The sequence below is a fragment of the Heterocephalus glaber genome, unplaced genomic scaffold (genome assembly GCF_053883595.1).
Source record: "Heterocephalus glaber isolate CG9 unplaced genomic scaffold, H.glaber_assembly_v1.0 deba00001452, whole genome shotgun sequence".
Taxonomy (NCBI): Eukaryota; Metazoa; Chordata; class Mammalia; order Rodentia; family Bathyergidae; genus Heterocephalus; species Heterocephalus glaber.
The window spans coordinates 19,851,465-19,866,297 of NW_028258302.1; the positions used below are offsets into that span (position 1 = coordinate 19,851,465).

The 14,833-nt window shown below is 52.4% G+C and overlaps 1 protein-coding gene across 2 annotated transcripts in view; it reads right to left on the reverse strand.

Moving 5' to 3' along the window:
* Alpl (alkaline phosphatase, biomineralization associated) overlaps positions 1 to 14,833 on the reverse strand; it is a 53,972-nt gene that overhangs the window by 18,167 nt on the left and 20,972 nt on the right. The window lies entirely within an intron of this gene.

A 14,833-nucleotide genomic window follows, 5' to 3' on the forward strand; every position in this document is an offset into this window, starting at 1 on the left:
TCTCCAATAAATAATGATGTTGAGCATCTTTTCATATGCTTATTTGCCCTCTGCATACCTTCTTTGATGATGTCTGTTAAAATATTCTGCCTTTTTTTTCTGGTGCTGAGAATTGAATCCAGGGCCTTCTGCATACAAGGCAAATATTCTACCTTTGAACTACACCCTTAGCTCACTTTAATAACTTTCAAAAAATGTTATTTAAAAAAAATAGACCGAAAGAAACACTCCAAACATTAACTGTGGTTCTGGGTTGGTAAGATTGTGTATGATATTTCCTCTTTTAAAAGGTTTTTTTTTTCCAATTTACTTTCTAAAATGAGCAGTATTAATGGCTTAAAAATGTTTTTAAATTGTGGTCATCCTGTTGAGATCACAGGGAACAGCCTTACTGGCAGCTAGAAATGTACTAACCCTGTTGTGAATGAATGTTACCAGAAGATGTGAGATTTTAAATGGGAAGAGTCTCACTGGTAAATCAAGGTATTACTTCAACCAAAACCAAGATATAGATGATGATTCCATTTGTTACAGGAAATGATATATATTTTCCCATTAGCAAGGTGCTGTGCTATATAAGAAACCACCAGGAAAAGTGGTGATTCGACCTTAAACACAGAGCTCTGGGCTAGAGGGGTGGGTAGTGGGTTGAGAATTGTTAGAAAACACTTTATAACTAACATCTAACTGTGCTGAACCCCAAGTAGTGGGATTTTAGATGATTTTTACAGTTTTCATTCTACTATAGTTACCAAATCCTAAAATCACAAAAAAGTTATTACATTCCTATAAAATATTAATACACTAAAATGTTATCCATAATAGTTTAAATCCGAAGTCACCACTTTCAGGAAGCCTCAGCATGGTCACTCAGTAGATTAACTCTGATCTTTAGGCCATTTGAATCATTTCAGATATTTCCCCATTTTCAAAACAATTCCTTCCTGCTGCCATCAAACAGGAAGGATGGAGGGCAGGGCCTCTGCCGTGATGATCTCTATACTCCTAATGCCTGGCACACTAAACATTTTCATCAGTTGAAACCCAGTGCTCCAAGGAGGGAAGTAGGCAGAAGGGAAAAATCACCCCTGAATCTCTCCTCTGGGTATGCAGAAAAGTCCAAGTGCTGACAGGCTGTGGTGTGACAGGAGCATCCACTCAGTGGGCAGTGTTGACAGGCACAGTGCTGGGAACTGGCAGCCCCCGACAAAGCTGAGCACCGTACGGATGCCCTGTGGCCCATCTCACTGCAGAGAATGGGCCTATCAGCTCCCTTCATCTTGGCATCATAATCGTGACCATTGACAGCAGCTGGACAGATGCACTGTGCTCAGGGCAAGGACAGTGAGTGGACAGCTCTAGGCAGTACCCCAGTGGACTCTCTCAAAGGCGAGGCTGAGCTGGGGAGTGGGCACACATAGTACAACTCTTACCTTGGGTGGTAGAGGACAGGTGGATGGCTCTGGGGCAGAGTTTGAAGATAAAGGGAGACTCCAGGGATCTTCTGAGGTGTGGTGTCATTTTGTTTATTGATCAGGGAGGTTCAGTTTAAAATAGGAGGTTCAGTTTGAAAATCCAAGAAGCTGTCAATCTGTGACACGGACACTTCTCTGCACATATTTCAATAAAATAAGAACTAGTCTTTGTGAGCTTATATAAGCAATCTGTAAAGGACACAGCCAACAGGCGAACAGGGCTGTGTACCACACTTCACAGGATGGAGACTTTCACTAAGACATCTCACAAGGAGCCTCTGAGGTGCATGGAAAGAGCACTTCCCCCCTCTTACTGATGAGAAGAGCAAGGCTCAGGAAGAAGTGACCTGCCTAAGGTTACAAATAGGGCTTCTAGGGCTGGGGATTTAGCTCAGGGGCGCCACGCCTGCCTTGAAAACGCAAGATCCTAAGTTCGATCCCTGGTACCAAAAAACAAAACAAAACCAAAAAACAAATAGGGCTTCTGATGCCAGGATTAGCACCGAGATTACTGCTGGTGACCCCCACTGCACCCCGCAGTGGGGCTTCCATTTTCTCAAGTGGAAAATGAAGGTTCTGAAGTTTGATACATGAATAGAGCCATCCAAGCACCACTGTGATCAGAATCCAGAAGAATTCTATAGCGTCTTGTACTGTCTGTTCAGAATCAAGCAGTCCCCAAGCCTAAGCCTGGTTGTCCTTGATCTGTCTTATATCACCGTTTACTGAAATTGTATTAAATCTGTAAATAAGGGGTGAATTTTACATCTCTGCAGCATGAAGTCTGCCAGTCATGAACACCGCACCTCCCTCCATTCATATTCTTTAATTTGATCAGCACACTGTAATCTTCAGCATATAGATCCTGGATATGTTTTGTTAAATCCATGCCTATGTATTTCACTTTTGGGGTGTGTTATTGTAAATGGCATTGTTTCCCAACTGTTCATTGTCATATATGGAGAAGCACTGGTTTTTATGTTTTCACCTTGTATCTTGTGACCTTGCTAAATTCGGTTTCTAGTTCTAGGGATTTTATGTTTATGTGTAGGGACTCCTTGGGATTTTCTATGGAGACAATCATGTCACATATGAAGAATATGAGTTCTCCTGTTTCTTTTTCTTGCCTTATTGCACTAGTGAGAACTTCCAGTGCCATGATGAATAACAGAGGCAAGAGTGGACAACTTTGCCTTGTTCCTGAGATTAAGGGAAGAACATTTAGCCTTTTGGCAACTGGGGAGGCATTCTGAGGTGTGAGGGGGAGTCGATTTTATTATGGAAAATCAGGAACTTATTGAATTTGAGATGTCTTTTAGAAGTGGAGACATCAAGTAGGTAGCTGGATATATGAGTGGCATTTGGAACAGGAGTCTTGGATAGAGGCATCAGTTTGGGAATTATGGGCATATAGGTGGAAGTTACAGCTTTGTTGAAACTTGGCAAGATCACCAGGAGAAGGAACGGCCAGGAGTAGTGGCACATGCCTGTAATCCCAGCACTTGGGAGGCCAAGGCAGGAGTATCACAGGGAGTTCCAGGCCAGCCTGGGCTACATAGTGAGTGCAGGGCCAGCCTGAACTACCAAGGGAGACCCTGCCTCAAAAAACGGAAACAAAAAACAAACTAGGAGATGGAATGGTGACACAGACAATTGTAGATGACAACAATCCTCAGAAAACCAGGTACTAAAAACAAATTTCCTTCCTTCCTTCCTTCCTTCCTTCCTTCCTTCCTTCCTTCCTTCTTTCTTTCCTTTTTTTTGTTGGGCTGTGGGTGGAACCCAGGACCTCACACATGCTAGGCAAACTCTCTACCACTGAGTTGCATCCTCAACCTTGAAAAGAACTTATTTAATCTGATAAAGGCTTTATGCCAAAACCTACAGAAACCATCATGCTTACTAGAGAGACGTTTGGCAAATTCTCTTTAATTATAAATTATAATTATGAGGAATTGGGGATGGGGTTTCTGTCCATAATTAGGAAAATACATTAGGAAAAAGTGGTAGATGCAATGTCTATGCAGCAGTGGTATTAACACTGCATTTCAACCGCAGCATGGCTGGAGCTTAAAGGCACAGGACTGAGGGAAGGAGGTCAAGAATAAAACCCAGGGGCCTGCATGTAAGGGTAAACCTCATCCGCTGACAGAACAATCAGAGAACATATTAAATACATTAGAATGAAGATCCTGGGAGAGCTGTGGCAACGGCAGTGTGTGGGAGGATGGGCGCAGGGATGACGCAGAAAAGGGATAAATAAAGCAAGACCTGAGAGTTTGAGACAGTGCGTCGTCCGCACTCTGAAACATACTTGATTCCACTCTCTGCCCCTAGGGTCTGAGGCAAAGGAGAGAATAAGGGAGGATCAAAGTGAAGGTGGCCCCAAGAGAGCTACAGGGCCCATTCAGCCCAGCACAATGGCTCTCTCCTGGTCGTTTGTCCCTCTTCTCTGCTAGTCTGAAGCTGAGAGGAAGGACCACCTCACCCGTCTTTGTGACCGCAGCCTGGGGCAGAGGAGCCACTCTGTAAACACTGACTTAATGGAAGGCCCCACATCCCCACCTGCTCGGAAGTTTGGCCCCAGGGCCCTGCATTGAAATGGGCTTGGCCCGGAGACAGGTGCCTTCTCAGGTGGCCTCTGCCCAGGACAGAGGGGTCGGAGATCTGGGACACTTCCCGCTGATTCCCCTCCCAGAGGCAGCTGTGGGTGAGGGGCTCCGAGGGGCCCAGTCTGGGGATGTGGGGACCCTGGCTGCTTCACTACCCCTGCCAGCGCCCCACCAGCTTGGAATGAGGTGTCTGGGTGGGTGCCAGCCCCTCGCCACCCCTCCCCCTCACAGCCAGACATACTCTGCCAGGCTCCCAGCTATGTGCCCTGATTACTTATGACAAGCAGGCAGAAGCCCCAGCAGGGTGCCAGCTTGGAGAAGGAGTAGCTACAGGACTCAGCAGGTCAGGGGGGCCGAGGGACCAGGCCTGCACCAAGCACTCACTCTGCTTCCCCAGCAGAGCAGCCTTGGCCTGGGTCTGAAAAGATCCAGAGCAAACTGAGTAACAGGGCTCACTGTACACTAATGAGCACCCAGCTGTTTACATCTGTGACCCAAGTCATCCTCACAGCGACAAGCATTACTGGCCCTGTTTTACAGTGCAGGGAACTGAGTAGAGGGCTCAGCTAGTCTACCACCAAGTATGATTCAAACCTGGGATGACCCTGGGGCGCAGCTCCTCCTGAGTCCCCTACCTGAGCGGCAGGGCCAGGCGGCAGGTGAAGAAGCACAGGAGGCCAGGACCAGCAGGAAGAGGAAGAGGCTGAGGACTATGGTGAGGACCATGTACATCATGGGTGACAGAAGAGCCATCTTGGGGTGAAGAGGGCCTCAGGAGTGGCTCTCACACACTACACACACCCAGTCCCACTAGCCGTGGACGCTGGCTCCGCAGCCCTGGGTCAGTGGCTGTGACCTGGCTTGTCCTCAGGTTAATCTCCAGGATTAGCCCCAAGGGATGAAATGGGGGGGCAAGGCTTCCCTCCCCCACTCCAGCATTGTACACAGGAAGGGACACCTGATGCTTGCTCATTCACCTTTGTCCATTCATTCCTGGTTCCTCATCTTTACTTAGCACCTGCTGGATATCTGGCTGTTCTACGCTCTAAGGAAATAATGGGAACAGGACAGACACAGTCTCTACCTATGTGAGCAGATTACAGACCAGCTGGTATAGACAAAGCACCTACTGTGTGCCAGGCACCTAGTGGGATAAAAGCTCAGATGGAAAGGCAGCCCTGGCCAGGGTCACAGTGGGTTTTCCCTAACAGCAGCAGCTGCTTGAGCCCATTTACAAGCCAGTGGTATCCACTGTGTCCAAAATAAAAGCACCTGCTCCAGTTGAGCACCTACTGTGTGCCCAGCCCCATCTGAGCTACGGATTGGCATCCCCATCGGCAGATGAGGAAACAGAGGCTCAGAGGTGCAGTGGTAGGGTCAGAATTTGAACTCAAACCTGCTGGCCTCAGAATGTGACAGCACCATCCCTGCCAGACATTGCCCCAGAACTAGCTGTCACTGAAGAGTCCAAATGCAGGCTTGGGTGGTGAGCTGCTGCTGCTTCAGGGGCCCTCTCTGCTCCCCAAACTGCCTATCTAGTCTCTCTTGGGTCCCAGAAACATCCTGTGTAGCCGGACTGATTGTGGCTCCTGTCTCACAGACAGAAACTGAGGTCAGAGCAGGAGGCTATTGGAGAGCTACACATCTGCCTATTGGCTCAGGCCTCTTCTGAGCAAGTTTCTGCCTGCTGGAACAGCTCAGTCCCAGACACAAGCACCAAGGTCAGGAGGAGATGCTTTGGTCCTCCTGGTGCCACAAAGGTGCCCCCTTCCTGATGCATAAGAACCACTGTGAGCTCACCACGACAGTAGCAAAACCAGGTCCTGACTCCACTAAGCCCCAATTTCTCCACATCTAATGCAAGCTGCCTCAGATGCTCACAACAGCCTAGGGATACAGGAGGGTGGGGGACAGATAGGGAAACTGAGGCTGAGCAGTGAAGTGACTGAGTCAACTCTCATGTAGCCAGCAAGTCTGGTCCAAGCCTAGGCTCCTTCCCTTTCCAGGCATATAACATTGGGTCAGTCCCCACCCCTCTGAATCTGTTTCCTGTCTAACACCTGTCTCCCACTCACGAGAATGTCAGCAGTGTACCGGGTGCTGAGTTTGTACACTTGACCTGGTTTAATCCACATTAACAACACTGAGAGTAAGAGAGAGCTGCACCCACACAGATAAGCAAGAAGAGGCCCAGATAGCCATGGGAAGGATGGCCCAGGTCACGTGGATGGCATGAGCTAAGCCCAGCCTTCCATGAGGGACCCACCAAGGGCCACTCCTGCTTCCCCTCAGCTCCTGGACACCCTGAAGGCTCCACTGGTAAGCCGATGTGGGAACCTGTTACTGTGCTCCCAGCTTGTACTGGCGGGATTCACAGGGGCAGTGTTTCCCCTTGGGGAGCCTTCACTGCAGAGCACACAGTCCAGAAGGCTGGGCTGGGAGAGACTTCTGAGCCCCTAAAAATCACTTGGGGTGCTGCGGGAAAAGTCCTGGTCCCCAGCAGATCCCACAGGAGGGGTATCAAAGGAGAAGCCTGAGAGGGAACTTTCTGGGGTGATGACCTGGGAGGTGGTAAAAAGTATGCACATGCGCAGTCATGGTGGGGACAATCCCCATCCCGCCTGGACCTCTGAGTTGCTGTGAGCATCACTGAAGTGGGAATAAAGGGAGTGTGACAGAGACAAGGGTTTAGTGGAATTGGTATGATGTGTCCACATTTTAAAAGAGGAAAAAAGACACATAGCAACCCAAAATAAAACCCCAGTCTTCCCACTCCTCAACAGCTCAGACTCCCAGAGGAGGACCTGGGAAGCTGTGTTTGCAACAAGCCATCCTGTGAACAGATTAATTTGGGGAAATTGTCTTAGAGATCACCCATTGTTCAGATGGGAAAACTGAGCCCCACAGAAAAGGCAAGACCTGCCCCATGAGAGGCAGCCCTGGGAACAGACTCCATGTTTAGACTCTTCCTTCCCACAGACACAGAGTGGGCCATGGCAGTTAGCCTGAAGCCGGTCCCCTGGGCTGTCAGTGGAGCCAAGGCTGGACAGAAGCAGCCCCTGGTGGGCAGGGGATGAGATGGAGCTGGGGTCTTCTGCCTCACAGAGGGGCTGTGGCAGCTACCTGGGGAGGCCAGCCCATTGGCTTTTCAGCTGCAGGGCCACAGCGAAGGGACATGGACTCTGTCCCTCAACCAAGCCAGCGTCTCTGGCAAGCCTTGTTGGCCTGGATTTTATTCATTCACTGGCAGAAGTTATTTATGGCAACTGAGCAGCAGCCTCTGGGTGAAGGGCTCTGAGAGGAATGTGTGCAGTTCAGGGTGGGCTGCAGGTCACATATAAGGAGGGCCTTTCCTGGGGTGGGAGGGAGGGGCCAGACTCAGACCTCCAGCTGCTGACAGCACCCCGTTCCGGCAGGAAGCAGGCGTGGGAGGCCCGGGAGGCTTGGTGCCAAGCCAACTGCTTCTCAGGGCTCTGACGAAACACCAGCTGCCCCGGGAGCACCTCCAGCTGGGCACCTCCTCACCCTGCGCTCCTTGGTCTAGAAGCTTCCTTGCCGTCTGCCAGGGCTGCACCCCCAGCCCAGCCCTGAGCTCCCAGGACCAAGCCCTGAAGACCTTGTGGCCGTTTATTGGCACCTCAGAGAACGGCTGGTTGTCGTTGCCTCCCCACAACATGTGAGCACGCAGGGAGCAGGACGGCGCTGGTGCTGGGCAGCCCGAACAGGGCTGGCAGAGTCCAGCACGTGGACTAGCAGGGAATGCGGGTGGGTGGGGGGAAAGCTGGGTCAGTGGTGGCTGAGGAGGAGGAGTGGTGGCAGAGTAGCCAGGAGTGGGTGCTGGGTGCGGGTCCTACCTCACCCATGCCCAGCTGGGTATCCCAGAGAAAGACCCCTCCTCACTCCTCAGGTCCTCACCTGCCCAGTGGGGGCTGAGAGGCCAGGGCTGGAGAAGAGTCAGTGAGCCACAGGTGTGAGCTAATGGGGCAGTACTGTGACAGTGTGGAGGAGTACCCAGGACAACAAAGAGGAACAAGAGATAGGAAAGTGGCAGGAGAGCACAGCAGTTGGGAATGAGCGGGTCCTTTCCTGCCACTGGGCCGAGCCCACTTACCTGGGCTGCCCCACCCCCACCTGCTCACCTTGGGGCTGCTTAGCTAGGATTCCAGAAGCCAGAGCACCAGGGGCAGGGGAGAGGTGGTCAGTGGGGTGGCAGAAGCTATAGTCCTTGTTTTTTTTCTTTTTGTAGTATTGGAGATTGCACCCAGGGCCTTTGCACTGACCTACATCCCCAGTGCTTTCTTTACTTTTTATTTTGAGATAGGGCCTCACTAAGTTGCTTGGGCTGCACTCGAACTCATGATCCTTCTGCCTCAGCCTCTCAGAGTGCTAGGATTATAGGTGTGCACTCTATATCCAGCTATAGGCTCCACTTCTTATAGTCAAGAGCTCAAGTCTCTCGAGAGAACCAGATCCCCCCTACCTCACAGGCACACAAACATGGGAGAAGCCACAAACCAGGCAGTGCGAGGCCTTCTCTCCCTCCTGCAGAGTGAGGACAGCAGGATGGCTGAGGAGGAGCGGGGCTGGCGGGCGGATGACAGTGCTGGAAGCACAGCAGGGCTGAGACGCAGAAGCTGCTCTTGCAGGGGCCTGGGTGCACAGGCTGGGGTGAAGCGCCAAACAGGCAGCAGGTAGGGAGGCGGGGACAGCCCAAGGCCCCAGGCAGCTTCCTCCTGGAGCTCCCACAGAACAGGCTGAGACTCTGCCTGGCTGGCTCACCCGTGGGCCGTGTGCCACCTACCCAGGCCACACAGCAGCTGGGGTCAGAAGCTCAGGGTTGGGTCCTGGTCTTGAGCTTGCCTGATGCCACAGAGCAGCCTTGTGGGCAGAGGATGGGGCCAGTAGTCCATGTGCAGCTGTGGGGGGAGAGGGCACCAGGATGTGGTGCATATGTGTGTGTGTGTGTGTGTGCGTGCATTTGAGTGTGTGTGTGCATGTGTGTGTGTGGTACAGGGCACTGTGCCTGAGGCCTGGGGTGGCTGCTTCGAGGGCACATGGGCTTCTGCCATCCCACAGAGAGGGCACGTTCTGCCCCAGGCCACCTGGCTTTGGGCCCAGCCTGGAAACCAAGCAGGAAAGGGGTGGGGGCACATATGCCAGGTGTCCCTGAGGTGGTGGCCAACCCCCTGCTCAGGCCCTTTTCTCAGCACCTTGCAGCCAATCCCCTCTGTTACTAGGAGACCTGGCTGCCCCATCCTTCCATAGCCAATATCAAGAAAAGGCACAGAGAGGGTTCACAGCCTCCCAAAGTCACACAACATATCAGGTCCAGGTAAGGATGTGGGGGCCATTGTGGGAAGTACAGGGCAATCTTCAAGGATGCCAGTATTTTGCCCTTCTATACGTTAATGATTTGTGAAAACTAAAGAGACTGTTTCAATACTAGAAACACTAGGAAAACCCTTATTTACACACTCTGTCATTGTATTGCAAACCTCTTCATAGCCCTTACTATGTTCCAGGCATTGTTCAAAACATTTTACCTATATTAACCCATTTAACATACAACTTCCAAAGGAAGCACTATTATTATCACCATTTTACAGATGATAAAACAAAAACCCACAGAGGTCAAGTAATTTGCCCAAGGTCACACAGCGAGTAAGTGAGCCAGAATTCAGCCTTACTTGTGGATGGTTTCTGTCTTCCAGGGCCAAGTGTAAACTCCTAAAGCAGCAGGTAAGACCAGGAGGGAACCACAGTTTGCTCTATGCCTTATGTACATAAGAGGCGTGCATTATAGCATGTGTTATATATTTGTAGGTGACTAGGTTACAGCCCACTGCTGTGTGACTTACACTACACCCCCTTCTCTGGCTCTGCATTGCAGCCACAGAGAGGGAGGTTCTCCTCATCCCCATTTTGCAGAAGAGGGCTAGGGGCACTTGGCCAAAGTCACGGGAGAGTGGCTGAGTCACACCTAGGAGAGCACCTTCTGGCTGGCTCGACAGTGGATGCAGCCTGGACCGGTGAGGGGGCGGTCCCCAGCCCACGCGTCCCCCACATCTCCCCACTCCTGCTCATCCTCCAGGCAGACTGCCCCCCCTTGTAGCATCCTGGCTGTGTCCTCAGAGGCTGTAATGGCTCCCAGAAGGGCCTGGAAGGAGAGGCTGAGGAGATGCCGGGCTGTGGGGAGATGGGCCGGGCCGTGCACTTGTAACCCACCGCCACCTCCGAGTGTGTGGATTTTCTCAGAGCCTCATGGGAGCAGCTGGTGCCTTTGACATTCTTGTGACCTTGGGGTGGGGGGACAGACAGGGCCTGAGGAGGTGAGGGTCGCAGTGGCTTATGGCTGTGTGACCTCGGGCATTCCCTTCACCTTTTTGGGCCTCAGCCTGCTTGTGTGTCGATGGGGCTAATCAAAGTGAGTGGCTGGTAAGGGGACAGTAAACAGTGAGGGCAGGCCAGTGCCAGCAGGGGGTGTAACTCATCTAGTCTTGCTCCCAGTGCACACAGAAGTCAAGTGACCTGGCCAGAGTCACACAGCAAAGAACAGGATGGGGAGGAGCTCCTAACCTGCTACCTACCAAGGATGGGAGCTTTCTGCTCAGTCTTCTCCCAGGAATCCAGCAAGGTAGAAATTCCCAGCTCGGGAAGAGCACCAAGGCCCAGGAAGGGAGGGAGTTTGAGCTCACACAGAGAGCACGTGGGGAGTGGGATCCTCCAGGCCCTCGGGCTCCATGCCGTGTGTTTGCTGCCCCCACCCAGTGTCTGGCAGGGCAACCTCCCACCCACGGCAGCCCCAAGACCTGGGCGGTCCGAGAGACCTCACTGTGCCTGTGCATACTGGGCAGTGTCCTGGCAGTGACAGCTGCAGGTCACCACGCTGGCTGCTCCCTCGGCCCCAGCCCAGCCCCTCCTACCCTCCTCTATCTGCGGGACTCCTCTATCTGGACAAGCGCTGGCCCAGGAAGGGAGGACCCAGCATTCTGGGCCACAGCCTGGCCCTGGCAGCTCGTCTGGGTTTGGAACTCTGCACCAGAAGACTGGGCTGGGTGGGGGCTGCCCGGGGCCTCCAGCCAGAGTCCTGGCTGGAGTCCTGGCCAAGCCTTCTATGCCTTAGAAGGAGGAACTTCGCAGACCGTAAAGTGCAGTGCCCTCCACAGCCCCACTGGACCGGAGTTTCCTTGGGGAGAGAGCATCCCCTTTTCAGCCAGCTTGGGGTGGCACTGGCTGGAAGACACTCTCAGCCCGGGCAGCATGCAATGAGCCTGAGAATGAGCTCAGAGGGTGGAATAGAGAAACACAGGGAATCTGAGTCTCAGGTCCCTGGATGGAGCCATGCCTGACACTCACTATGGAACACCCCAGTTATAGGCGCCAACCGATTCCCTGTGTCATTTGCCTCTCCTGTTTGGTCACTTGGAATGCAGGCTCTGACCTCAGACCCCAGTTCAGCTGGGGTTTTTTTTTCAGCCCCTTTCTTTGTAAACAGTGACACCAACAATATCATTCACACTTGGCCACCAGTTTCTACAGAGAGAAAAATCGGGCAAACAACCGAAAGGAGGGTTGGCAAGTGGCAAGTATGTCATACAAGAAGGGTCCAACTCAATACAAGTCTCTTTCTGCTTGGAATCATAAGCTTGGAGAATTACAGGGGATTCTTGGGTGGGATCTGCCACCCACAGGACTCAGACCTGCACTTTCTGACTGGTCATCATCTCTCAGTGCAACGACCGAGGGACTAACAGGTCCAGGTTTCCTCTGCGTCCCTTGCTAGGGGCTGCAGGTACAAGCTCTGCCCTCCAGTCTTCCCCCAAGTAACAGTTGGTCTTAATTCACATTTCTCCTGGGCTTCACACAAAAGCCCTGAGGTGGGACCCCACCGGACACACCCTCTCCACTCAGGAGGAAGTGGAGAGTCTCAGGGTGAGGTGACTTGCCAAGGCCCCTGTGCTAAAGAGGGGCAGGGCTAGGCCTGTCCCCAGTCTGCCTGGCTCTGATCTCAGGGCTTTTCTTCTAGCTACTGTGGTGGCAGGGCTGGGACAAGGCCATCACTCTTCTGGGACAGTTTGTTCCACTTAGGAGCCATCAGGTGGCTTAAAAGGCCAAGTGTCCCAGCTGCTTGCCCAAGGGTTGAGAAACCCCAAGCCCAGCCCCATCTTGTGTCCCTGTCCTGTAGAATGTACTGCTTGCAGGCCATGCCCAGAGAGGAGCCCAAGGCCCCTGAAATCCAGATGTGTTCAACGAAGAGTCTTCGGACCATTGTTTACTGAGCAGCTACTACAGGCCAGGGCCTGTTCTAGGCAACAGCCCAGACCCCTGCCAGTGGGTGAGCAGACAAGGAATCAGCCAGTCGGTGAGACGCCAGGTGGCAGAAGAGTAGAGATTCCCAGAGGAGTGGGAGGAGGAGAAAAAGGAGGTGGTGGCTGTGGCTCTCTAGAGGTCGAAGGAAGTCTCACCCAGAACGCCTCCCTGCTGCCCTGCCATTGCCCCCGCACAGAGAATGTGATGATCCCCAGGCCATGGGTAAGGGAATGAAGCCTTTTGTCCACCTGCAGCCTATCAGGCAACCTAAGTAGCTGCCTGCCTTCCCACGCCCTCCCCCAACTCTACCAAATGGCCCCCATGGGGAAACTGAGGCTCTGAGCGGTGAGGCACAAGTCCAGCCTGCAGGGACTGGGTGGCAGGGGCTGGGGTGCAGTGCCCTGGAACTGCTTCCCCAGGACCCACCTGCAAGCCCCACCTCCACTGTCCCATGCAGCCCCAGGCTTCCTGGAGCTCCGTGCTCCCTCCTGCTGACTCCGAGCCCTGGAATCCTCCTGTCCCCTCCACCCCAGCCACAGGGATCCAGATCCCTCAGCCTCATGCGGCTTCCTCCATGACTCCCAGACGTCACTGATGCACATGAGAGCGAATCTGACTAAAGCTCAGAGAAGGGGTCCCCGCCATCCCATCTGGATATGCTCAGTGACCCCCAGCCCCACACTGATCCTCCTAAACGCGGCCACAAATGGGAGAGAAGACTGTGGACCCAGGGTTAAGTCCTGGCCCTGTAGCTTTGAAAGTGACTTTGTCTGGAGCTTCAGATTCTTTATCTATGAGATGGGGTTAATCACCCCCACCCTTCAGATCAAGCAGGGAAAGGATCTGCTGAAAGAGACGGTGTGACAGACTACCTTTGGAAAGCACTGGGCAGACAAGCCAGCAGACAAGCATCAAGGATATGTCACACTGAACAGAGAAGTCTGTGCACTGGCAGGACACAAGGACAGTCGCTGAGGTAGATACGCTCAGTATCATCCTCATTCTAGAGAAGGAAAAACCCCAGCGAGGTTAAGTAACTTGTTTAAAGTCACATAGCAGGCAAGCAGTAGAGCTGGGATTATGACTCCAAACTGTACAACTACAAAGTTTAAGCTTCTAATCATCACACTAGGGCAGTGGTGGCAAACCTATGGCACATGTGCCGCAGCTGGCTGTTTGTTATCATTGAGAGCTCTAAACAGTTCCCCACCACTGCACTAGGGTAAGGCAACTGAGACTTTGGGATCTGAAATAACTGCTTAGAGACACAATTAAGAGTAGGACCAGGAAGGGATGGTGAGCCTGTGATCTCAACCAGCACACCAAGCTGGTGGGACTCTAGAAATAATTCAGACCAACACTGTCATTTTTGCCCTGGGTGAAGCCTGAGGCCCAGAGAGGTCACATGACCTGCCCAAAGTCACACAGCCAGTTGGTTGAAAAATCAGGACAAGCACCTGGGTTTCCTGACCCTGGAGCCCTGCATCATTGCTGAGTGTCACCTTGACCACAAGACACCCAGGGAAGGAGGCTTAGGGATGTGTTGGAAGTTTCTGAGCAGAAGTGGAGAGAAGACCGGGTTAGTACGGAAAACAGCCCATGCAGAGGCCCAGGGACATGAAAGGGTTTCTGAGGTGTGTGTCAAGGTTGAAAGGGCAGGCTTTTATACTAAAGATTTCCGCTTGGTCCTTTTATTTTTAACACTTCCTCATTCTGTCTTATGTTGCTTATATACCTTTCCTTATTTCTCTGGCAAGTATCTAATGTTTATTTAAAATTCTAGGTGTGGGCAAGGGTGCAGCTCAGTGGTACAGAGCTTGCCTACCATGTGTGAGGCCCTGGGTTCCATCCCCAGTGCCACAAAAAGAAATAATAATATGAAATGAAGTGAAAGTCTAGGTCCATGGGCTCTAGGAAGAGCAAGGCGAGGAGAGCTGGCCCTCACTAGGGGGTGGATGGGCTTTCAGGGCATGCTCTTTCAGCAGCTTTGAGTTCTCCTCTCCCCTCTGTGTAACACCCCCACCCTGGGACAACCGAGACCACACCCTCACTGACACATCGGCACCCCAGGCAGGTGGCACAAGCATCTTCATGGGTCGAATCAGGGGAGCACAAAAGGGAATGAGGGGACCCATGGTCATTCCACACAGATTCCCTTCTGAACCCCAAGATGGGAGATCACAACCTGGACAGACACCCATTCCCCTCCCTGACTCTCCCTGGGGCAGGACAATAGTCCTCGTGCTATAAATTGGGGAGGGCATGAGCAAGGTCAAGCCGGGAAGAACCATGCATTCCTGATGCATGGGGTCCCTACCCTGGCCCTGTCCTCTCCATGGGTTCTCTGGGGCTGGGAGACTGGGATCAGGCTCCCACTCAAGACACCATGTGAAACAGAGGAGCTGAGCCCTGAGGAACATGCTCCCAAGTTCAAGA